Raw genomic sequence first — 22,704 nt, forward strand, 5'->3', positions numbered from 1 at the left:
AAAATAAACATGTAAATCTTAAAAAACAACAATAACCCAACAAAGTATGGTTTGCAGACTAGCAGCAAGGGCATCCCTGGGAGCTTCTTAGAAATGCAGAATCCCAGCCCCAGACCTACTGTATCAGAATCTGCCTTTTAACAGATTCCCATGTGGTTCATGTGTCCACCAAAGCTGGGGAAGCACTGCTCTGGGCACAGACTGTGCACAGGCCCAGTTGTGGGGACAGCCCAGGTGTTGAGCAGTGGGGAGGAATTTGGTGTTGTAGGAGTAGAGATGTGGCTGATGGGGGCTGGAGTGAGGCGAGAAGATTGCTCGCAAACTGCACTGGGCCCTGAATGACCCCTCTAAGGGCCAGAAGGGAGCTGAGGCTACGCCTGCTGCTTCCCAGACCCATCAGACCCATAGGCTGACAGGCCACATGTGCAAGAAGAGCTTTCAAGATCATCAGGTCCTGTCTTCGAATGAGATGAATGGGGGAAGCTAAAGCCCAGAGACTCCAGGTGACTCGCTTAAGGTCACACAGCAAATAAGGGGCGGGATGGGACAGCGGGTGCTGTTTGGGGATGTATTTGTTTGTGATAAGAATGCTGTTTCGTGGGCAGCCCAGGTGGCTCAGCGGTTTAGCGCTGCCTTCAGCCTAGGGTGTGATCCTGGAGACCTGGGATCGAGTCCCACGTCAGGCTCCCTGCATGGAGCCTGCTTCTCCCTCTGCCTGTGTCTCTGCCTCTCTCTAAATAAAATCTTAAAAAAGAAGAAAAAGAATGCTGCTTCGTAAGGTCGCTCTGTAGGCCAGGTGTGGTATCGGGTGCCTCCCATTGGGCTAATGAAACAGGTCTTTCCCCTTTTGTGATCTGCATTTAACACATGGGGAAACTAAGGCTCCAAGAGGTAAAGTCACCAGCTTAAGAATAGAACTGGGCTCTGAATTTATGTTTGGCTGACTCCAGGGCCCACTGTGGCCTGCCCACCTGAAGCATAGGCCAAGAAACTGGAACATTATCTTAGAGGCAGTGGGAAGCCACGGGAGGCTCTTGAGGAGGTAGGACCCTGATTTGGGGGAAGATTGCATTAGGGCGGTGAATGCTAAGCTCTTTGGGTGGCCTAGGGTGAGCAGGCATCTGGTTTTTGATTTCTCACCTGCTAGGTTTAGGTGGCAGTTCTAGTAGAGGGTCTTGAAAGTTCATTCTGAGTCTGGCTTTGTGTATGTCATGCTGTAATGTGTATGTCAGAGCTGTTGGGGGTGGCTTGGCCCTGTCTCCATGAGCGTTTTCCTGTTGACCTGTAATCAGGTGCGGGTAGTTCCAGTCCTGGGGTGGGAGGCAAAGAAACAAGGCTTCAGGAAGGCCAAATGGGTGGCAGCTATGTCAGGGGAGGAGCTGACCGGCCCCTCCAGCTCGGCCACCATGGCTGACTCCATCCCACATGTGATTCTGATTAGGCGGCCTGTGTAAAAGTTACCTAAACACCACTCTAATTACTCTGTTTAGGAACATTCACATGCGTGGGAGGGTGCCTGGCACTGGCTTCCCACATGTGCTGGGGGTCTGTGGGGAGCACCACATTTGCACGAGCATGACAGGCACCGTGTTGGAGCTTTGCAGCCACCCGGGGACGGGGCTCCCGCAGCACGAGCTCAGGGGGTTCCTCCCAGGGGCCTGGCAGGCAGTCAGGTAGGAGTGACTCCTTTAGGCACTTGCTTGTAGAGGGGAGCTGGTTTGGTCTCTCATCCTCCATGTGAAGTAGGTGGCATTGTCCCCACGGGGAATGATGCAGAGTCTCAAAGGCCTGTGTAGCAACAGAGCACAGATTTGGATCCAGAGTCAGCCAGACTGGTCCTCTTACTGTATGGCCTCGGGCAGGTCCCTTCACCCCTTTGAGCCTCGGTTCTCATCTGTCTAAGACAATCTGTCTCGCAGTCTTGTTGTGAAGATAAAATAAGTGCCACATGAGAAGACCTGAAATGTGTGACCAGGGCTGTCATATAGCACAGCTCTGCTTGTGGTGAGCACAGCTTCTGTGAGCCTCACAAGTGACAGGTGGGGCTATTTATATCATTTACAGCTTTTTAATTTTTTTAAAGATTTATTTTTATTTATGATAGACAGAGAGAGAGAGAGAGAGAGAGAGAGAGGCAGAGAGAGAAGCAGGCTCCATGCCGGGAACCCGATGTGGGACTCGATCCCAGGACTCCAGGATCGCGCCCTGGGCCAAAGGCAGGCGCAAAACCGCTGAGCCACCCAGGGATCCCCTCATTGACAGTTTATAGGGGAGACTCCTAGGCTGGGTATGATTTGGAGTGCCCTGTGGAGATGGAGAGGGATGGCACTGGGGGGCCCTGGCTGAGCCTCGAGCAGCATCCAGGACTCTTGGAGCGTCAGGAAGGAGCCCCTCTCCTAGCTGAACAGTCAGTCCCGGCTGGTGTATGCAGCCGGCGGACTGTCAGTTTCCCTGCTGCTTGGCTCGGATGTGGGAGTGTGCGGCATACTATCCTATGGAAAATGATGACGTACGTAAAGGTCTCTTGTACCTTGCACTTTGCCTGCCCAACCTCCCTTTTCTGTCCACATACTTCACTCCCCTGTAAATCTGTGGATATTCCCATGTGTCTCAGCACCTGCCCCCAAACGATAGGGCATTCACCCATCCAGGCCCACAGCGATCTTCATGCCTGTTTGTATGAACACCCAACATTCACCAACCCCATCATGTCCCCTGCTCTTGCTCTGCACTAGATTACCCTCAGCTGAATCAAAACTGCCTCTTTATGAGCATTCGTTGGAGGTAGGTGTGGCTGTTTTTGACATCCGGGAAGGCTGTAGACTTCTCGACTCTGCTTCAGAGATAAATCAGATCAGAGTAAGTCTGAAGGGTCTTTCCTTCCCAGCTTTCCTTCCTCTTCTGCCTACTTGTCCATTTATCCATTCACCCATTTTTCCGTTCATGTGTCCATCCATCTAACTGTCTCTCCACCCATCTTTATAACCAATCACAAAACCATCTAACTGACAGACTCCACCCAACTACCCTACTACCTATTCAGCTACCCATCTACCTCTCGATTAATTTACCTTCACAATGTCAGCAAATAGATTTTTAAGATTCCAACACGTAAGAGGCACTGTATTAGATTCTAGAATACCAGCCTGATACATGACCTGTGTCATTTGAGTTACTGGAACATGCTTTTAGCTCTGATATTCCATAAAACATGGACATCCAGGACAGGGACCCTACCCTCATTTATTCAACAGATCCATATGCACGGCATATGCTGAGTGCATACTGTACCTGACAATTTTCTAGACACTTGGGATCCTGTGGTGAACAAGACAGACAATCCTTGACCTCATAGAGTTTATATTCTAATACAGGAAACAGATACTAAGTGAGTAAACAAAAAGGTAAAGATTATTATATGTGCTCTGTGTGCCAAGTAGGGGCTAGGCTCCCTCAGGGAGTTTCCAGTCTGGTTGCAAGTGAGACGGGTCTGGGAAAAGATAATATTCCCAGGCTCTGTGCATGTGTGATGTGTTCCAAACCGGAATGCACTTAAATAGGAAGGGCCACAGGTGCCCAGAGGGGCAGCCAAGGAGGACTTCCCCAGGAAGGGAGGCCAGAGTTCAGCCTAGGAAGTCACAATACCAGGAACCTACTAAAACATGCAGACCAAGTGCCATATGCCCTGGATCCAGTGTTGGCCTCCATACCAACTTGCTGGGTAAAGCCAGTCACTTGCCCACACTGAGCCCCTGTCCTAGCACCACAAAATGAAGGGGTTGACTAAAAAAGCTGTAAAGTCTTCTGGATCATGACTCTGACATCTATAACTTTAATTAAAAGGGGAGACATATTTATATTATGTTTTATGGTGGCATTCTTGAATACACCATTTTGAGTAATAATCCTTGTAACGTTCTTGTGAGGGAGGAGGTGCTACCTCCATTTTGCAGGATGAGAACACTGAGTTTTTTCCACTCTGTCAAGCCACCTTCAGTCTTTCCTTTCCTTTTGAAGATTTGGGAAAAGCTTCACTGGGGATGGTTGAATGTGTGTGTGTCTGAAAGGGTAGGTATTAGGGGTACCGGAGCCCCTCTTTGTGTAGTGCCTCATCTAAGATGGCAAATGCTTATTTTCATTTCTGTTTGAAGAAAAAAAATCAAAGAATGGTTTTGATGTCTTAAATAGCTGGAACACTGGACCAGAAGGCATTATAAATAACTGCTTTTCTATCATACAAACTCTTGGCAGCAGCCACTTGGTCTTTAATGGCAGAACTGAGACTCAAACCCAGGGCTGTTTGATGCCCTAAACCTCCTCCTCTTTCCCATGTCTCCATTTCAGGGCTCTCTAAACAGCCTAGGAGAGTGCCAGGGAGGAAGGAGATTGGAAGAGAAGGGGGAAGGCTTTTATTGCACCATCTTTTCCAATATCCCCCATATGAGAAAATTGGGGTATGTGCGCTCTCTCTCTCTCTCTCTCTCTCTCTCTCTCTTTTTTAAAGAAGCTTCTTGGGCTCTCAGAGTCTTTTTGCAGTGGAAACAGCAAGGCTTTGGTCCAGCTAGGAATGCTTTGTGATTTAGCAGGTGCTGTGGAGGCAGATTCTTTTGTTGAAGGGCTCTGTGTGCACTCACACTATGCAAACGGGCCTAGCTCCAGCCTCCCTATTAATTACGAACATTTAGAAATGTTCCTGACTATACCCAGAGTTCCCTCTCGTGAAACTCCACAGGTCAGAGGCCACACATGTTTTGATTTTCTTATTTGAGGTATTATGTGTTCAAGGTAGATTTATGCTACAACCTTTGTTTATTGACTTGTACTTTTCCCTGTGAACCTAATGGAACATGACAGACGATATTTACAAGGCACGTGTTTCCGATTAAATCATGTGAGACATTAAAGCCCGATAAATGAAAGCCCCTTTGAAAGGCCAGGTTCAGAGAGAAGGAGGCAGTCCCTGGTGGAGCCTTGACAGTGGAGTTCCCCCCTCAGCTGTGGCGGCAAGGAGATGCGGAAGGTGGCCGCAGTCCCTTTGCTTGGATGGGTCCTCTTCGTCCATGCTTCCCAGCTGGGAGCCAGGGCTGCACGGGGGTCTGAAAACATGGACACGAAGAGCCCCGCTTTCTCTTAACAGTCCACGGAAAAGAGAAGGAGAACAGTTTTTTTTTTAGATCGTCAGCTGTGTGCCAGGCTCTGTCATGTGAGTGCTTTCCTGCAGAGGCTAGCTGAACCTTTCGACAACCCTGAGGTTATCACCTACTGAAGAGGAATCAGAATGGCACAGGTTAAGGATGTTGACTGAGCCCCCAGGATGGCTTGCAGGTCCCCGATGGCTCTGCCATCCAGTGTCTGTGACTCTGGGCAAATTACTTAATCTCACTAAACCTTGGTCCCTTCATCTGTAAAAGGGAGACAGTGGAAGTGTCCATTATTATCCGTGCTCCATGGTACGTCAGCCAACATTGCTATCCTTACTAAATGGAGGCACAGAGAGGCCGAGTAACCAGTAGCCCAGGTCACTGCCAGTAGGGAACCCAGGCCTTGGGTTCGAGAGCCTTTGCCACCACTGCTCAGGTGGTTCTGGTGGAGCCGAGTCAGGCACCCTGTGGCCCGGGAGGGCAGCTTGCCTGCCGACTCCTGCACGGGGACATGGGTATTCCCTCACCCTTCCCCAGACTTCCCCGGAGCATTAATGGGAAAGCTCGGTAGGCAGGATTAGCCTAATCGGGAGTCTTTCCATGGAGGTCAATTAAAGGATTTGGGTAAATGCAAAAAGTGGAAACAGCTTGGGAAGGCTTCCCTCACCTCTCCCCTCCCTTCTTTCCTTCTCCCTCCTTTACCCTCCCTCCTCCCTCCCTTCTTCTGCCCCCTATTGTCTCAGGAGGGGCCTTCGGGAAACTGCTGACCCAGGGACTGAGCACAGCCTGAAGACTCACTTTCTTTTTCCTTATCTGGACACCTGGTGGCAGGCGACTTGGGAACTAATGAGAACAGATTGGATTTTTTTATGCTTCACATTTCTTTTTAGGACCTCTAAATTAGCTCAACTGCTTTATAGGAATAGGGATTGACAAAGAAGAGGAGGGAAGATGCCGACCCCCTTCCACCTGGCATAATGGAAAAGCTTGCTGTTGGAAACACGGGCTTCCTTTCTACGTAAGAGTCTTTATTGACCATCACCTGCCATTTCCTGAGAGATAGGACATCTGATTTCCACCAACCTGAAGGGTACGGGAGTGATCTGAGGGGTTGTGGGGAATCTGGCTTTGGAGTTGGCTGGCTGGGATTTACCCTCGGGTTTTGCCACTTGCCAGCTGGGTGCCTTGGGCAGGTTGCTTTCTCTCTCTGAGCTCAGTGTCCTCATATGGTAAATAACTGCCATAGTAGACGTGAATGTTCTTTACTAGGGCTGGCACCAAGTTAGAATTTGCCAGGTCTTCCATGAGGCACATAGGGCCTAGGAAAGGCCGCAAGAGGCAAAAGTCCTCCTCTGCTCGCTGCCTAGTATCCTGTTATGTGTGTGTCAGGAGCAGGTGTGAGAGTGCAAGCTCACCCTGCTTATTTCCCCTCCCCTGGCCAGCATCCCTTTTCTGTCTCATAGGAGGGAATCCCAAGAAAGCACTTGAAACACTGCAGACCATACAAGTAAGTAATAGTGATGATGCTTCATGCTTCGCGTGGAAGGTCATGAAGACCTTTGCCTCCAGGAAACTCACAGCACTCCTCTGGGCTGGGCGTCATCTCTCACTGTGAGGCAGTGCTGGGAGGGGAGGGGACCTGCTCAAGATTTGGGGGCCAGCAGGTCCCACAGAGCCGGGAGCTAACCTGAGGTCAGTCCCCCTGCAGGTCAGGCCTGCCCTGTCCTCACTGATGCCCACTCTCAGAGAGCGACCCTGGCCGCCAGGAGGCAGAATGGGGGTCATTAAGTGAGCAGCTCCTCTAGCTACCTCTGTCCTAAATGAACACTCTTTTCTTTACCCCTCCTTCTCCACCGTCAGTTCATCTGTTCACCCAGACTAAGGTTGATGGGACTCAGGGATGCAAGATGGGGAGCCCATTGAATTAAAAGCTCTGTGAATGAATAACCCTGCTACTGACTTCGTGTGTCTGTGGGCAAGTTACATTCCCTCTCTGTGCCTTGATTTCTCCATCAATAAGACAGGATCAGTCTACTGATCCTGCCACAAATTTGTTACAATGGGGTAAACGTGCAGACAGTGAACAGGTGGGACCCCATTCAAACTTCTGTTAGGCAAGGTGCTGAAATGAGCACGGGGGTTCCTGGGAGAACACCCCATACTCTGTAGCCTCAGCTGTGAGCAAACGTTTCTTCCAAGTGAGAAGGATTTTTAAAGGCTACATACAGTCTTAAATGCACAAATGGGACTGAGGGAGAGAGTTTTGTTTCTTTAGTGGGTAACGCTGATTCTCAGAACAAGCTAAACAAATCCCCCCTTATTGAAGAATGTTGCTTGGGGCTAGGCTTGATTAAAATCGGAAAATCTAAGAGGCTTAAATGTGTGCGGTTTGGGTTGTGGAGGGATCTGGAGTGCTTTGCCCTGCCCTGTGTCTCCCTGGCCTTGGTTATGGAGTCATGAGGCCACAGAGGTTCTGTGGCAGTGATCGACCCATCCAGGACCCCATTTTACCAGCAGGGAGCTGGAAAGCTTTCCTGGCTCTGACCTGCCTTGGGGCGGGAAGTTTGTGTTGAGGGCTGCATGGGGACCAGCTTGCTCTATGGACTTTTCTGGGATAAGGGCTTTCCTATTACTCTCAGAAACCCCAAGTCCTGCTCCCACCTACTCAGGGGAACAGTTCCAGATGCCAGGGCCTGGACCACGTCCCCTGTATATGTTGTCTCCTGTCCATCTGTCTTGTTTCCTTCTCTGTAAAACATGGGTGACAGTAGTGTCTATTTCCCAGGGTGATGGGAAGGTAAAATGAATTAATACATAGAAAGAGCTTAGAACATTGCCAGGCACAGGGTGAATGCAGGGTTAATAGGGGCTTCCATGTGGACCATGCCAGGAAGGGATGGAATTGCTTTTAACATGGACTGTGGCTGAGGCTTACAGAAGTGAAGTCATTTGCCCACACTGGTGAGTGGCAGAGCTGGGGTTCCAGTTTAAGTCCAGTTGACTCTGAAGCCAGTGAAGGTCCTGGAAGATGAGAGCCTTGATGCCACGATGCTCTCCAGGCAACAAGAGCATCCGTGCAAGGTGATGAGCTGTAGTGGTCTCTAGTGCCATTTTCCCCATAAGCCCTGTGGTCGGGCTAGGCATCTGAGGACAGAATCCGAGGCCTGTGGGAGAATTTTAGCAGACTGGTTAGTGTTGAGTCTTTGCTTAGAGTTTTAAAATGACCATGCAGAGGCTGCGGCCAGAATCTTCTGTGACTGAGGTCTCAAGACAGACAGTCCCTTGCTGACAGAGTTGTTCCCCATTAATTGGGCAGGGTCAAGTTTCAGAGCAGACTGTGCAGTGGCATAACCTCACTCTGGAGACCATCCCCAGCCTCGCATCCCTGCTACCTGGGGGTGCCATTAGGGGTTCCCTGGTCCTGAGTAGTGAGGATGACTTGAGGGTGAGAAGGAAGCTCTGGCCTGCAGTTGAGGGCTCAGGGTTGGCCACCTCTTTTAGCCCTGGTCCTACCTCAGTTGGGAGGCCTTGCCTTCCATCTGCCCCCTTCCACTGCCTGCAGACTACAGATCTGTGCTCCCCACACTTTGGCAAGGGGGCAGATGTAAGGGGAAGGTTCCCTTGTGAGATCTTATATTTATAGTACATTTATCCTGTGCCTGGTGCTGTTCTAAGTGCTTTCTTTATATTAACTCAGTCTTCACCGTAACCCTATGAAGTAGATACTAATATTATCCCCATTTTACAGGTGAGGAAAGAGCCTTGGTATCTTGGGGAGGAGGAGGAGCACTGGTCTTGGAGCCAGGACTTCTAGCCCTAGCCTCCTCTTCCTCCTCCTCCTCATCTCCTTCTTCTTCTCCTTCTCTCCCTCCTCTTCCTTCTTCTGCTTTTTTTTTTTTTTTTGTAGTCACATCACCAAAGTTACTGTGATTTTATTGATTATATCCCCTGTGCTGTGCTTTTCATCCCTATGGCTTATTTATTTTATAATTGGAAGTTGTATCTCTTCATCTCCTTCAGCTGTTTCACTCATCCTTCTCACCTCCTTCCCTCTGGCAACCACCACTTTGTTCTCTGTATTTATGAGTCTGTTTCTGTTGTTTTGTTTTGTTTTGTTGTTTAGGTTCTACATGAGAATGAAATCATGCAGTGTTGGTCTTTCTCAGTCTGACTGACTCACTTAGCATAATACCCTGTAGGTCCATCTATAATGTTGGGAATGGCAGGATCTTATTCTTTTTTATGGCCGAGTAATATTCTGTTGTACGTATATACCATATTTTCTTTGTCTACTCGTCTGTCTGGAGACACTTGAGTTGCTTCCATAGTTTGGCTGATTAGTCATGTTGCATTAAACATAGACCTGTGTACTCGAAGTAGTGTTTTCATTTCTTCATATAAATACCCAGAAGGGGAATTGCTAGATCATACGGTGTTTTTGCTTTTCACTTTTTGAGTAATCTCCACCCTGTTTTCCATAATGACTGCAACAATTTACATTCCCACCAACAGTGCATGAAGGCTCCCTTTTCTCCACATCCTCATCTGCACTTATTTCTTGTCTTTTCGATACCAGCCATTCTGATGGGTATAAGGTGATATCTCAGTGTGGTTTTCATCTGTTTCCCTGATTAGTCATGTTGAACATCTTTTCATGTGTCTTGGAGCCATCTGTATGTTTTCTTTGGAAAAATGTCTTTTCGGGTCCTTTGCCCATTTTTAATCCAATTATTTGGTGGGATTTTTTTGGTGTTGAGTTGTAAGAATTCTTTATATATTTTGGATGTTAACCCTTTGTCATATATGTCATTTGCAACTATCTTCTCTCATCCCATAGGTTGACTTTTTGTCTTGTTGATGGTTTCCTTCACTGTGCAAAAGCTTTTTATTTTGGTGTAGTTCCAATAGTTTATTTTTGTGTTTGTTTCCCTTGCCTGAGGAGACCAATCCAGAAAAAAATTGCTAAGGCTGATGTACAAGAGATTACTGCCTGTGTTCTGTTTTCAGAGTTTTATGGTTTCAGGTCTCACATTTAGGTCTTTAATCCATTTTTTAATATATGTTTTAAGATTTTATTTATTTATTCATGAGAGACCGAGAGAGAGAGAGAGAGAGGCAGAGACACAGGCAGAGGGAGAAACAGGCTCCACTCCAGGAGCCCAGTGTGGGACTTGATCCCGAGTCTCCAGGATCACACCCTGGCTGTAGGTGGCGCTAACCAGCTGAGCCCCCTGGGCTGCCCCTCTTTAATCAATTTTTAAAAATATTTTGTTTATTTATTGAAAGAGAGCATGAGCTGGGGAGGAGAGAGAGAAGCATACTCCCTACTGAGCAGGGAGCCCGACATGGGGTTGGATCCCAGCACCCTGAGATCATGTCCTGAGCCAAAGGCAGATGCTTACTGACTGAGCCACCCAGAGGCCCAAGTCTTTAATCCCTTTTGAGTTGGTTTTTGTGTATGGTGTAAGAAAATGGCCCAGTTTCATTCTTTTGTGTGTAGCTGTCCAGTTTTCCCACACCACTTTTTTTCTTTTTCTCACTCTCAAAAAAAAAAAAAGAAAAGAAAAGAAAAGAAAAGAAAAGAAAAGAGTGCACGTGTGGGGAGAGGGAGAGAGAGAATTTTAAGCAGATTCCATGCCCAGCATAGGGCTTCACCTGGGGCTTGATCTCACAACTCTGAGATCATAACTTGAGCCAAAATCAAGAGTTGGATGCTTAACTCACTGAGCTACCCAGACGTCCCTTCAGCATCATTTATTGAAGAGACCATCTTTTTTCACATTGCAGACTCTTGCTTCCTTTGTCAAAGATTAATTGACTATATAAGTGTGAGTTTATTTCTGTTCTCTGTATTCTGTTCCATTGGTCTATGTGCCTAGTACCGTACTGCTTTGATTACTATAGCTCTGTAGTATATCTTGAAATCTGGAATTGTGATGCCTCTCGCTTTGTTCTTTCTCAAGACTGTTTTGGCTCCTCAGGGTCTTGTGGTTCCATATAAATCTTAGGATGATTTGTTCTACTTCTGTGAAAAATGCCATTGGTGTTTTGATGAGGATTGCATTGAATCTATAGGTTGCCTTGGGTGGCATGGATATTTAAAAATATTAAGTCTTCTAATCTGTGAGCATGGAGTAGCTTTCCATTTATTTGGGTTATCTTCAATTTCTTTCATCAGTGTCTTCTAGTTTTCAGAGGACAGATCTTTTACCTCCTTGGTTACATTTATTCCTGGGTATTTTATTCTTTTCTATGCAATTATAAGTGGGGTTGTTTTCCTAATTGCTCTTTTGTGCTCGTTTTTATTCCCCTGCTCCCATCTTGACCCTGTAGTGGACAGAAGAGTCCACTCAGTGAGTGAGAGTAGGAAAGGGTTGAGAGTAGAAGTCACCTGTGTGAGCAAATGCAGGGAGGGAGAAATAACATGAAGGCTGTCTGCTGCCTTCTGTAAACATTTATTAAATGCCTGCTATTTGCTGGGCACTGGGATGCCCCTGTGGAGGAGGCTGAGCTTTCTGATAGTAATGGCTGATGGCAGTACGGTCCTTTAGTTTTCAAGCAAAGTGTGTTCCCAGCATTGTCTTTTTTAACTTAAGAAGCAGAAGATTGTGGTGGTTAAGAGCCAGGCTCTTAGATTTGAATCACTCTTCCACACTTAGAAGCTTAGGCAATCTCTTTTTATGCCTCTGTTTCTGCCTCTGTAAAGTGGAGATGATAATAGGGGTTAGGATACATCATGAGCACTCTAAGGTTTCCTTTGGGTGGGAGAAGAGCGTATGGGACAGGAGGGAGATGAGGTGGAGCATAGTCTGGGAGACTTTGAATCCCAGATTTCTTTAAGGGAGAAGATGACTGTCCATGAGTCAAGAGTTTGTTTGTTTGTTTATTTATTTATTTATTTATTTTGAGTCAAGAATTTAAAGCGCTGCCCAAACCACAGTGAGATGCCATGGCACACCCACCAGGATGGCTCTAATCAACAAGACAGATAGTAACAAGTGTTGGCGAGGATGTGGAAAGAGTGGACCCCCCCCATCCTACAATGTTGGTGGGAACAAGAAATGGTGCCATTGCTATAGAAAACAGTCTGTCAGTTTCTCAGAAGGTTAAACATAGAGTGACCACATGACCTGGCAGTTTCACTCCTAGGTATATACCTAAGAGAATGGAAAACCTACATCTATACAAAACTTGTGCACAAATGTTAATAGCACTGTTAGTTGTCATCCCCCAAATCTATCAAGCCAGATGTCCATCAGCTGATGAATGGCAAAACAAAATGTGATTTATCCATGCAGTGGAGTATTATTCAGCCATAAAAAGGGTTGAGCTATCAAAAGATATTACGACCTGTGAGCCTAGAGAACTATTGCACTAAATGAAAGACAGACATGAAAGGCCACATATTATACGATTCTGTTTATACGAAATGCCCAGAGTAGCAAATGTACTGAGATAGAAAGTGGATTAGTGGTTGCCAGGGGCTGGGGAGACAGCAGGGGAAACAGAGAGTGACTGCTAACAGGTTACGCAGCTTGCTTTGAGGCTGATGAAAGTGTCTGGAAAATTAGGTTTTGGTGTTGGGTGTCCAACTCTGGGAATATACTAAAATCCATTAAATAACACTTAAAATGGGCAAGTCTTATGGTATATGAGACTCGATTTAAGAAAAATAAGAAAAACACTTCCCCTGGGGACATGCATTTCACTCTGTGCTCCCGGCAGGAATACCTAGTGCGACCAAATCCGGGCTCATGTGCTTCTCCATCCCATTCTGTTCGGCAGGCTGTCTGTGGCCAAGAAGTAAACATTTCATAGATGATATCATGGGAAGAAACACAGAGCTTTGGAGCCACTGAACCTTGCGTTCTTGCTCTTTCGTCTGGATCTCTGTTTCCTTACTAGAAAACGTGGTGTAGGACCATTGGGAGGGGAATTCAGGGCAGGCCCAGGATGGGTATTGAGAGCAGGATCATCGGAGTACTCCATTATTCATTAGTTCCACCAGGCCACGTATTTTATGCACTGTAAGTATTCCAGGATGTTTGGGGTCGTGTAGGACAGTGGTGAGGCCGAGGCCCTGGCCGACCAGGTAGCTGGGCTCTACTATCACCAGGTAGAGGCAACACACCTGAGTCCCTTCTATGGATTAGGGAGGCCTAGATTGGAATCCCAGCTCTTTCTTCTGGCTGAGTGACCTTTTGTAGATCACTCAACCTCTCTGTGCGTCAGTGTCCTCTTTAATAGATACAGGTTTTGGTAGGCCTGCTATGGACTGTATGGTGTGTCCCTCCCCCACCACCTCCCAGTTCATATGGTGAAAACCTGTCCCCTAGTGTGATAGTATTTGGAGATGGGGCCTCCTCTAAATTAGGTTTAGAGGGGTCCTTATGATGGGATTAATGCCTTATATGAAGAGACACTAGAGAGCTCTCTCTTTTTTCTTTCTCTACCATGTGAGGACACATCAAGAAGGTGGCCATCTACAAGCCAGGAAGAGAGTGCTTGTGAAATCAACCATGTGTCAGCCTGATCTTGGACTTCCAGCCTCCAGAACTGTGAGAAATAAATGTGTGTTGTTGAAGTCAGCCAGCCTGTGGTGTTTTGTTACGGCAGCCTGGGCAAACTGAGACAAGCCATTAACAAGAATGATGGATATAAAATGCGGAGCACAGCGTTTGGCATGTAGTCAGCACACCTGCTGTTTTTAATAGGCGGCTCCATTTAATGACTGTGATGGTCTTTCGTAGCTGTGGGACCCTGGGCGAGTCACTTGCTTCTCCGAGCCGTTTCCTCCTCCGTAGAATGAGGTCAAGATGCTGCCCACGCCAGGCTGTGGCAAGGCTCAGATCAGATAATCTAGGTCGAGGGGCTTGTAAACTGTGAAATGGCATGCCTGTGGAAGGGGCTTGGTGTTTATTGGAGTAGAGACAGTGGGAAAGCCTGGCAGGGCAGTGTGGGAGGAAAGTGAACAGTGCTGTCACGGCAGCAGGTCTGAAGGGTGATTCTGGCTGCGACGCTCTCCACAGGCTCCTCTGAGGAAGGGACCGTTTTGTAGCTGCATCTGCTCACCTGTACCCAGGTGGCAGCACCGAATAGAGGTCCCTGGGCTCGGCCCCAGGTGGGTGCTTTGCACTCACAGGTATGTCATCACTGAACAGGGAGCCTGGTGGAGGGAAGGGGGGCCAGTGTCCAGAGGTGGCTGTGCCTGCCCAAGATGCAGTGAGGGGACAGCCCACAGGTAGCCAATGACCTTGCCACTCAGCATCATCAGAACCTAAGTGAGGGAGGACCTTGGGTTACAGAGAAAGCTTGTAGGCTGTGGCCAAAGCTGCCTTTAGGGAGAGGAGTAGACCTAGAAGCACGAGCCGAGTTGGCTCCTATTCCTGCTCTGTGACATCAGGGACTCGGAAGTCTTCGAGGGGAAAAGCGCTGTCTGGAGCTCCTTCTGCGTCACCCTCTGGAGCGTGTCCCAAGGGGCCATTGCTGGTTGCATTTGTCTTCAAAGCTGTGGGGCTGAGTTGTCTCCCAGCTCAGACATCCCGAACAGGAGTGACGGGAGGGGTGTGTTCCCAGGAGCGTTTATGGGATTTTCTGGTTGATTCTTTAATGGAGGTCCTGTTTGTTTGCTGTCTGGTCTGGGCTGATGGGGTGGGTGGGGTGGGGAGTCCTGGGCACACAGAAGGCCTCTCTGGGGCAGAGGAGGGCAGACGTCAGAAAACAGACAGGAAGGTTTTCAAACGTAAGGGGTAAGGTTGCTGGAATAAGTGGGCTGGCCCCACCCCATGGATCCTTGTGTTTCAGAGAGGCATTGGCTGTAGTGCTTACAACCACGGGCTCTGTGCCCAGGTTGGCCTCTGGTGAGCTCCGTGACCTCAGCAAGATTCTTAACCTCTCGGTGCCTTTATTCTCTTGTCTGTGAAATAATAATAGTAGCACCTACCCCATAGGTTGTTAGGATAAAGCCAGGCGATATGTACAAAAAGCATTTAGAACAGTGTCTGGCACAGAATTAATGCTAAATAAACATGAGCTGGGCTGTGCGAGAGGCCTGAGGATGGGTAGGTCCTTCTGACAGCTCTCTCTCCTTCTCCTGAGTTCCAATTTAGTTGGGCTCCACTGGCACTCACCGAGCCCTCTGTGGGGCCAGGCTGTCCATGCTGAGAGAGGAAGCCTTCTCGAGCCTGGCCTCCCAGGAGTACTCCCAGCTGGAACAGACAGCCCCACCCCCACCCCACCCAGGACACAGGAAACAGGGAGGTGCCAGGGGATTTTGTTTTGAAGGATGACAGGGGCTTCCTTGGTGGGGGGGTGGGGGGGGCAATAGCATGTGCAAGGTGATTAGGAGGTGCAAGTGGAGAACCAGGTGATGAGGCTGGCGACCGGCTCATAAGTTAAGGAAGTTTGAACCCTGCCAAGATAGTCAGGGAGCAGCAGAAGGATTTTGGATCTTGTCTTTCCACTCACCTTCCTCGGAGAGCCAGTCGTTATATCCTTCTTGGGGTCATAGGCCGTTGACTGTCTACCCGCTACCTGGTTAGTGTCCTGCCTCCTCCCAGCTGCCCTCCCTAGTCTTGAGGGAAGGAGGCTCAGTAGTTACTAAGGTCATTCATTGGTTCACCCAGCGAGTCTGGAGGCATCTGCTGTAAAACCCCGGGCACGTGTTAGGCACAGGACATACAGGCATAGCACGTACAGAGATGTGTGGTGATACCATGTCAGAGGCATTCTGTTCCTGGTCGAAGGGGCCCTCCCATGAAGCTGTCACCCAAGGTCAAAGGGGGAAGCTCTTCACAAGGCAAAGAGTACCCTGAGAGCTCCACAGCAGATGGCCTGTTCCAGCGGGGCCGTCAGGCCAGGCATGGAGCATTGGTGGGAAGGGCATGCCAGGCGATGCCATCTGCACGGGCAGAGCATATGTGAGGAGCGGCCAGGAGCTCTGCTTGGCTGCAGCAGAGGGTCTGTGGCAGGAACAGAGAGAAACCTATGAGCTTGGAGGGTCTCGTGTGCCAGGCTAAGTGAGGCAGGGTGCAGAGGGAGAGGGGAATTTTGTTTCCCTGTAGACACAGGGAGCCTTGGAGAGCACTGAGCTGTGCTCTGGTTCCCTTACGTTTTTTTACATAGTACGGTTCTTTGGAGAAAGGGCAAGAAGTGAATCGGTCGGCCTTTAAGATGGGGATGGGTAGTGGATCCTGTGTTGGCAGAAAGGTGTGACCTGTTATGACACCAACATAAAAATCCTCAGAAGTTTCTGCCTTAATGAAGGAGGCATTTTTTTTCTCCCATAGATTCTTGAAAACTTGGGTTTCAAGTAGGGAATAGCAACACATAAATTATTTCTCCTGGTGCTTGATCTGCGATCCCATGGGAAAGAACAGGAAGGAATTAGTGAGCTCTATATTACAATTTAATTGCTTGAAGGAAAAATATTATTTTTTATTGTTAGCCATTAGCTGCTTCTAGTTTTATTAAACTCAACCCTCTGCCGAGCATAGCATTAGCCACTTGGAGCTCTCCAGCGCCCCGAGGGAAGGAAAACACTCAGAATGGTCCCATCTTATAAAGCAGGGGGTTACTGCTGGGGTCTGAGCAGCCTGGGATTCTTGGATTTCTGGCATCTCTATACTTGGAGAGCAGCATTCTGATGGCAGATCCAGTCCCTGTCCTGTCTGCTGGCACTGGGGACAGAGGCCAAGAAGGGCCGAGGAAAGGTTCCTGGCCAGTGCCTGGGTCAGGCCTGAATCTCTCCTAAGATGCGTGAACTTGGCTGTATTGTTCTGGTTCCGTAGGTGGGGTTTCTATAGAGGGGCAGTTGCCAGGGCTAAGTGAGACTATGTAAACGGAACACCCTGGTATTTAGTAGGTGCTTGATAAATGCCAGTTAATGGGTCCTAGCACAGACCACCTTTCCAGGCCGTTGCCCTTTCTTTGTTCTAGCTGCCGACTCCCAAGTTCTGGCCTACATAGTCCCACCCAGAGGGTCAGCCCTACCTCAGCCCTGATGTACCAGGTGGAGGGAGAGGCCCCCACTCAGACCGATGACTCCTCCGAGGTGTGGTCAGCTTCGTGCTGGCTGTGTGTCGGCACCTGAGAGAGCCATGCCTCAGACAGGCCTGGGCTGTCAGAGAGCTCCCAGCAGGGTGGATGAAGACAGACTAGTGCACAGCGAGGGTGTGGAGCGGCCAGCGTGGGACCTCACCCTGCCTGGGAGGCTTCTGATGCATGTGCCGGGGGTAGTGCTGAGAGGCCAGGAAGAATGGGCTTGCCTGCGGGGAGGACTGCCTTCATTCCCTGTTACACATGTGTGCCACCCCCCAACTTCGGGGCACACACCTTCTCCTGGTTGGAAGGTCTCTACTAATCCAGCCCTGCAGTAAGTATCTCTTTTTTGATCTGGACTTCCTCCCTTTGTTCCTTAACTCTTCACCTGCCGTGCGTGCTTTGCACACATCTTCTTGATGGACTTGGAGGCTTATCACTCCCTTTTACAGGTGAAAGGTCTCCTAGCTGGGGATCCCGCCAAGGCCTGATAGAGCACAGCAGAGCAGGGGGCTTTCCTGGACCCTGCCTGCCCTGGCAAACCAAGTGTAGGCTGACTATGGATTGTCCCATTGTCGCTGACTTAGCTTCCCCAACTCACTGGGAACCATGTGCCCTGCCTTGGAACCTGGCCCTGGTCCCTCGTGTCTCTCTGGGGGAGGCAGTGAACTGTCAGTGTTTTCAGACGGCCCCCTCCCGTCCAGTGACTTGGGCTGCCCCCTGCATCAGAGCTGATGCCTGCACATTTCCTGCTTGTTGAGTGGCCCTATGGCCTAGGATTTTTCAAGACAGCTTCAATTCATTTTAATAAAGTTTAGCTTCCACTGTTGAACACTGAATCGTGTGTGTGTGTGTGTATGTGTGCACAACGATGGTGAAAGCCCTCTCTACCCTTGTGGACAATAACTCTGTTTACTGCAAGTCCAGGATCGAGCCCCAGAGTGACTTGCCCAAAGTCACGCAGTTGTTAAGAGGCAGAACAGGGCTCCTCACAGTGTCTCTCCAGCCTGGGCTTTCTTCCTGCATGGCGCTTCTTCCCCTTCTGTCTCTCTGTGGCTTGATCTTAATGGACTGGTCCAGAATATCAGGTTGGTAGAGCTCCCCTGGAACACTGGGTCCTGGTGCATCCAGAAGGAAGACAGGAAGAGTCCATGCAGACCAGGGTCAGCTAGCTTGTAGAAAGGGAGTATGGAGTTCTGAGCTTGGACCTAGGTCCCGGTGGGTGAGGGATGGGAAGAGCGTGGCCATGTCCTGCACACCTACCATGTGCCGTGTTGTCCGTCCTGGTTGCCCCTCTCTCCACAGGCATGCAGCTACACTGACCCTGAAGCACACACTACCTCTGTCTCTATGCTTTCCCCCACATTTGTCTCTGCCTAGACTGCCCTCACCTCCTTCCACATTTGGCTGATTCCTGCTGGTCTTTTATTTTTATTATTTTTTTAATATTTTATTTATTTATTCATGAGAGACATGTAGAGAGAGAGAGAGGCAGAGACACAGGCAGAGGGAGAAGCAGGCTCCATGCAGGGAGCCCGAAGTGGGACTTTATCCTGGGACTCCAGGATCACGCCCTGGGCTGAAGGTGGCGCTAAACAGCTGAGCCACTCATGCATGGGCCCAGCATGCCTGGCTGCTCCCTGCTGGTCTCTTAAGACTCCTTTCAGGACTACCTTAAGAGGCCTGCCCTGACCCCCAGGTTGGGCTGGAGCCCCTCCTCAGGCCCCTGCAGCCCCCTGAATATCCCTCCCCACAGCACTGACCACCTGTGTGGTGGTCGCCTGTTCACTCTCTGGCTCCCCCATCAGGCAGTAGACCTTGAAGTCCAGGATGGTGTTTATTCTCTGTCCCCAGGGTTCCCCATCAGGCAAGGGAAACCTTGTCCAATTTGATTAGTAATGAGAAAGTCCCCTGTCGTCCACGTTCCAAAACACGTTCACGTCCATAGTCCCGTTGACCTCCCGGCTGTCAGAGTTCCACATAGTCATGGCATTAAGGTGAGGAGACTGAGGCTCTGGAGTTCACACTGGCTCCCCCTGCCCCGCCATGCCCTAGAGGGCGCCTTGCTTGTGATGCCCACACCCATGGCAACCTGGAGGCCTGAGCCTCTTGTAATCAGATTGCCTTCCTCCCCACTGAACTCATGCTGCTGGGAGAATGGAAATTTGCTTCAGTGGGTGGGGGTGAGAGGCTGGGTTGGGGGCGGCTCTGGCTGGGGTGCTTGGAGACCTAGACAGCGTTGGCAGGGTTGCTGGAGGGGGCCGGATGGACACGCCAGGACCAGACTTGGTGGTTCTGCCCTCTGGCGCTGGGGGCTGCTGGAAACCATCCTACGTGGTTGGCCAGGTGCCTACCCCACATGTCTGAGTGTCCTGACAGTTTGGGATGGTCAGTAGCAGCAGGGACATGGATTAGCCTGCTCTGGCCTTTTGGGGTTAAGCTGGCTGTGGTGGTGGCTTCCAGGGACTGATGGCTCCCAGGAAGACCTGGGTTCAAGTTCTGTCTAGGTCAGTGATGCTGCTGAGTTGACTCAGGCCATGTCAGCTACTTACCTTCTCTGTGCCTCAACTCTGCCCCTGTGAAAGGGGGATAACTGCATTCTCAGTGGGGGCTGCCAGTGGATCATATGATTAAACAGCCTCTGAAACATACTGTTACCACGGTTACTTCCTTCTCTGAAACAGCGATGTATGCTACCCTGCTTAGCTTCTTGGGTTGAAGCTATATGCACACTGTAAACCACCAGACACACTTGTGTTTTCCCAGAAGGGAGATAGATACGGAGGAGAGAGCCTGCTGTGGAGCTGCCTCCTTGGGAGACTAGGCCACTTGGAGCCACGCAAGGGCCAGGCTGACAAATGGGACAACCCTGCAAAGACTGAGCACCTTCAGCCAGAGTGCAGGCAGGCAGAAGGTGGGTTCGAGGAGCACTCAATAATTGTTAGATGTTTTGTTATTGTTATATTCTTCACATTATTACATCATTCTTTCCACATACATCCCAAGTACCATTGGATACGTCTTGGTATTTTCTGGTTGTAATGAGTGTCTTTATTCTTTGGGCAATGGGGAGCCATGGAGGGTTCTTGAGCAAGGGTATGGCATAGAGCTCGGCTCTGAGATGACTAATCTGGCAATGGGTTGAAGCCTCCTTGTGAGGTTTGGTTAGTTCAAAAAGAGGATTTCTTGTTTTGTGATATTATTTATTTATTTTTAAAATATTTTATTTATTCATGAGAGATTCAGAGATACAGGCAGGGGGAGAAGCCGGCTCCCTGTGGGCAGCCTGATGTAGGACTTGATCCCAGGACCCCAGGATCCTGACGACCTGAGCTGAAGGCAGATGCTCAACCACTGAGCCACCCAGGTGTCTCTATGATATTTTTAAAAATAACTCCTCAAATCCTCTTTAGTTGGGGGAGAAAAGAGAGGTTGGATGAGAAGGAAAAGAAAGGCTGTGTTAAGAAAGTAATAAGGCAGCTGCAGGAGGGGTAAGAGACTTAACCAAGATAGGAGGAGGTGCAGAGTGGGCTGCAGACCACGCCTAGGGGTGCCAGACAGTGTCCCCAAGTCAGGCTGAGTGTGGAAAGAAATGTGGGACTTGAGAGTAATCGTGATATGAATGGTCATTGTGCCTTCAGGGCTGCAGACATCGGGTGAGTCTGGTTTGCTGTGGAACTGGTAATGCTGGTGGGTGTGACTGGATTGGGGTGGGCAGGGGAGGGAGGTTGAGATTGACTATGAAAGGGATACAAAAAAAAAAGAGGGATACAGAGGCCACTTAGAAAAACTGGACGTTTGATAAGGTAAGCTGTCGAGAGATGAAGGACCCTTTCTTAGTAGATCCGGAGCTCAGCCAGTGTATGATTCGATGCTGGCTGAGTGGCTGCAGGGAGTGGCCAGTGGAATAGTTGGAGGGGAGAAGAGGGTGGGGGCGATTGGAGAAGGAGGGAAGTTCAGGGAGATGGGGGGGTGTGGGTGAGTAAGGCACTCAGCTCCTCTGAATGTGTGTACATATGGGACCCTGACCCTGAGCCCAGAGGTCTTCCGGGGTTTATACCTCATGGGTGGACCAAGAAATCTGCATTTTAAACAGACTTAAAGGCAGAGTAGCAGGTTCTGAGAGGTACTGATTTAGGACTGCCTCCAATTCCCGCCATGGGTGTATTGAGGGGATAGTATGACAGGCAGGAAGTGGTGATAAGGGCTGGGCCTAGGCAGGAGAGACTCCCAGTACAGGGGCTGAGGGAGGGGTGGACCTAACCTAGGGGAGTGGGAGTGAATTTTTGGAAGGCTTTGGTTAGAAGCTGGTTGCGAGAGATGGCAAAATTGAAGGTGTGTGGGGATCTGCGAGCTGGATGAGGACTGGAGAGGGAGTTGTCCAAGGGATCAGATAGAGGGGTCAGAAGCAGGGCTGCACGGCTAGGGAGACAGAGGAGACTGGAGCACACCTGACGATGGTGTGGATGGTGAGAGCATGGTGTCCTTGCCCATAGAGCTAGGGCTGAAGTCGCTGCCCTGAGGGCCTCACTCTGGGTTCCTTAAAATCCTCCCAGATGTTCTGGTTGGCAACTGGCTGGGTCCCCGAGCCTGGGCAGGGGCTCATGTGCTCTGCTGTGGGGTCAGTGGTCCCAGGTGAGGACGGCAGGTTAGGGAGCTAGTATTACAGGTGGGGAGAGATGCCGAGGCTCTCCATTCATTCATCCACTTGTTTGCTCATCAAATATGGATTAAGGGTCAGGCTCTGAATAGGGTGCTGTCACATGCTCCCTTCCTTTCTGAGAGGCAGCGGTGTCTGGTGATTTGGAAAGAACACAGCCCTGGAGCCTGAGCGTGCGTCATCCCTGCTGCTTCACCTGCTGGCCGGGCAGCCTTGGCAAAGGTACTTAATCTTTGTTTCCTATGTCTCATCTGTAGAAAGAGGGAAATAACTGCATGTACCTCCAGGATTAAATGTTTAAATCCACGCAGAGGCCATAGTGGCACCTGGCTTTGATTCCCACTCTGGCCATAGCCTCGGACAGTCCACGCTCTGTGGCCAGTGTGTGTCCTGCCGCTGCCAGTCTCTCTGCCTAAATGCTCTTTCCTCCCAGCTTTGCCTTCTGAGGCCCAATTCAAATGGGCCACGTTCTGACTCTCGTTCTCTTAGCTGAGAAAAGGGGTTAATGGTTCCTGCCTTGCCCACCTCTCTGGGCGACAAAGGGACAAGGGACAGCTTTGGGTGCTTAATGGCGCTGTGCAACATAAGCTGCTCCACAGTCTCAAACTTGTTTGAAGATGGAGAAATTGGGACTGAGAAGCGCTTACTGTGTTAAAGGCTCCTTCCTCCATCTGGGAGCTTGGCTGGTCGGTTCAGGCTGAAGTCACTTTGCTTGGTGCTGGGAGGAGAGAGACCCTGCCGTGTCCCGTGTGAGAGCACTGGAGTTGTCCCAGCGGCACCCCGCAGCACGGACCTGCAGAGGGCCTCGGAGATCACCCCTTCTCTGCCACAGTGCTGAGGGGGCCTGGAGCCTGACTGCTTTGC

The 22,704-nt window shown here is 49.7% G+C and overlaps 1 protein-coding gene and 1 long non-coding RNA gene across 2 annotated transcripts in view; both read left to right on the top strand.

Moving 5' to 3' along the window:
• GLIS1 (GLIS family zinc finger 1) overlaps positions 1-22,704 on the top strand; it is a 222,646-nt gene that overhangs the window by 24,782 nt on the left and 175,160 nt on the right. The window lies entirely within an intron of this gene.
• LOC119871885 lies at positions 2,822-13,690 on the top strand. The gene is made up of 3 exons (XR_005359765.1): positions 2,822-6,231; positions 6,605-6,648; positions 13,603-13,690. It is a non-coding gene; the product is annotated as an uncharacterized LOC119871885 (long non-coding RNA).

The sequence above is a fragment of the Canis lupus genome, chromosome 5, assembly GCF_011100685.1.
Source record: "Canis lupus familiaris isolate Mischka breed German Shepherd chromosome 5, alternate assembly UU_Cfam_GSD_1.0, whole genome shotgun sequence".
NCBI lineage: Eukaryota > Metazoa > Chordata > Mammalia > Carnivora > Canidae > Canis > Canis lupus.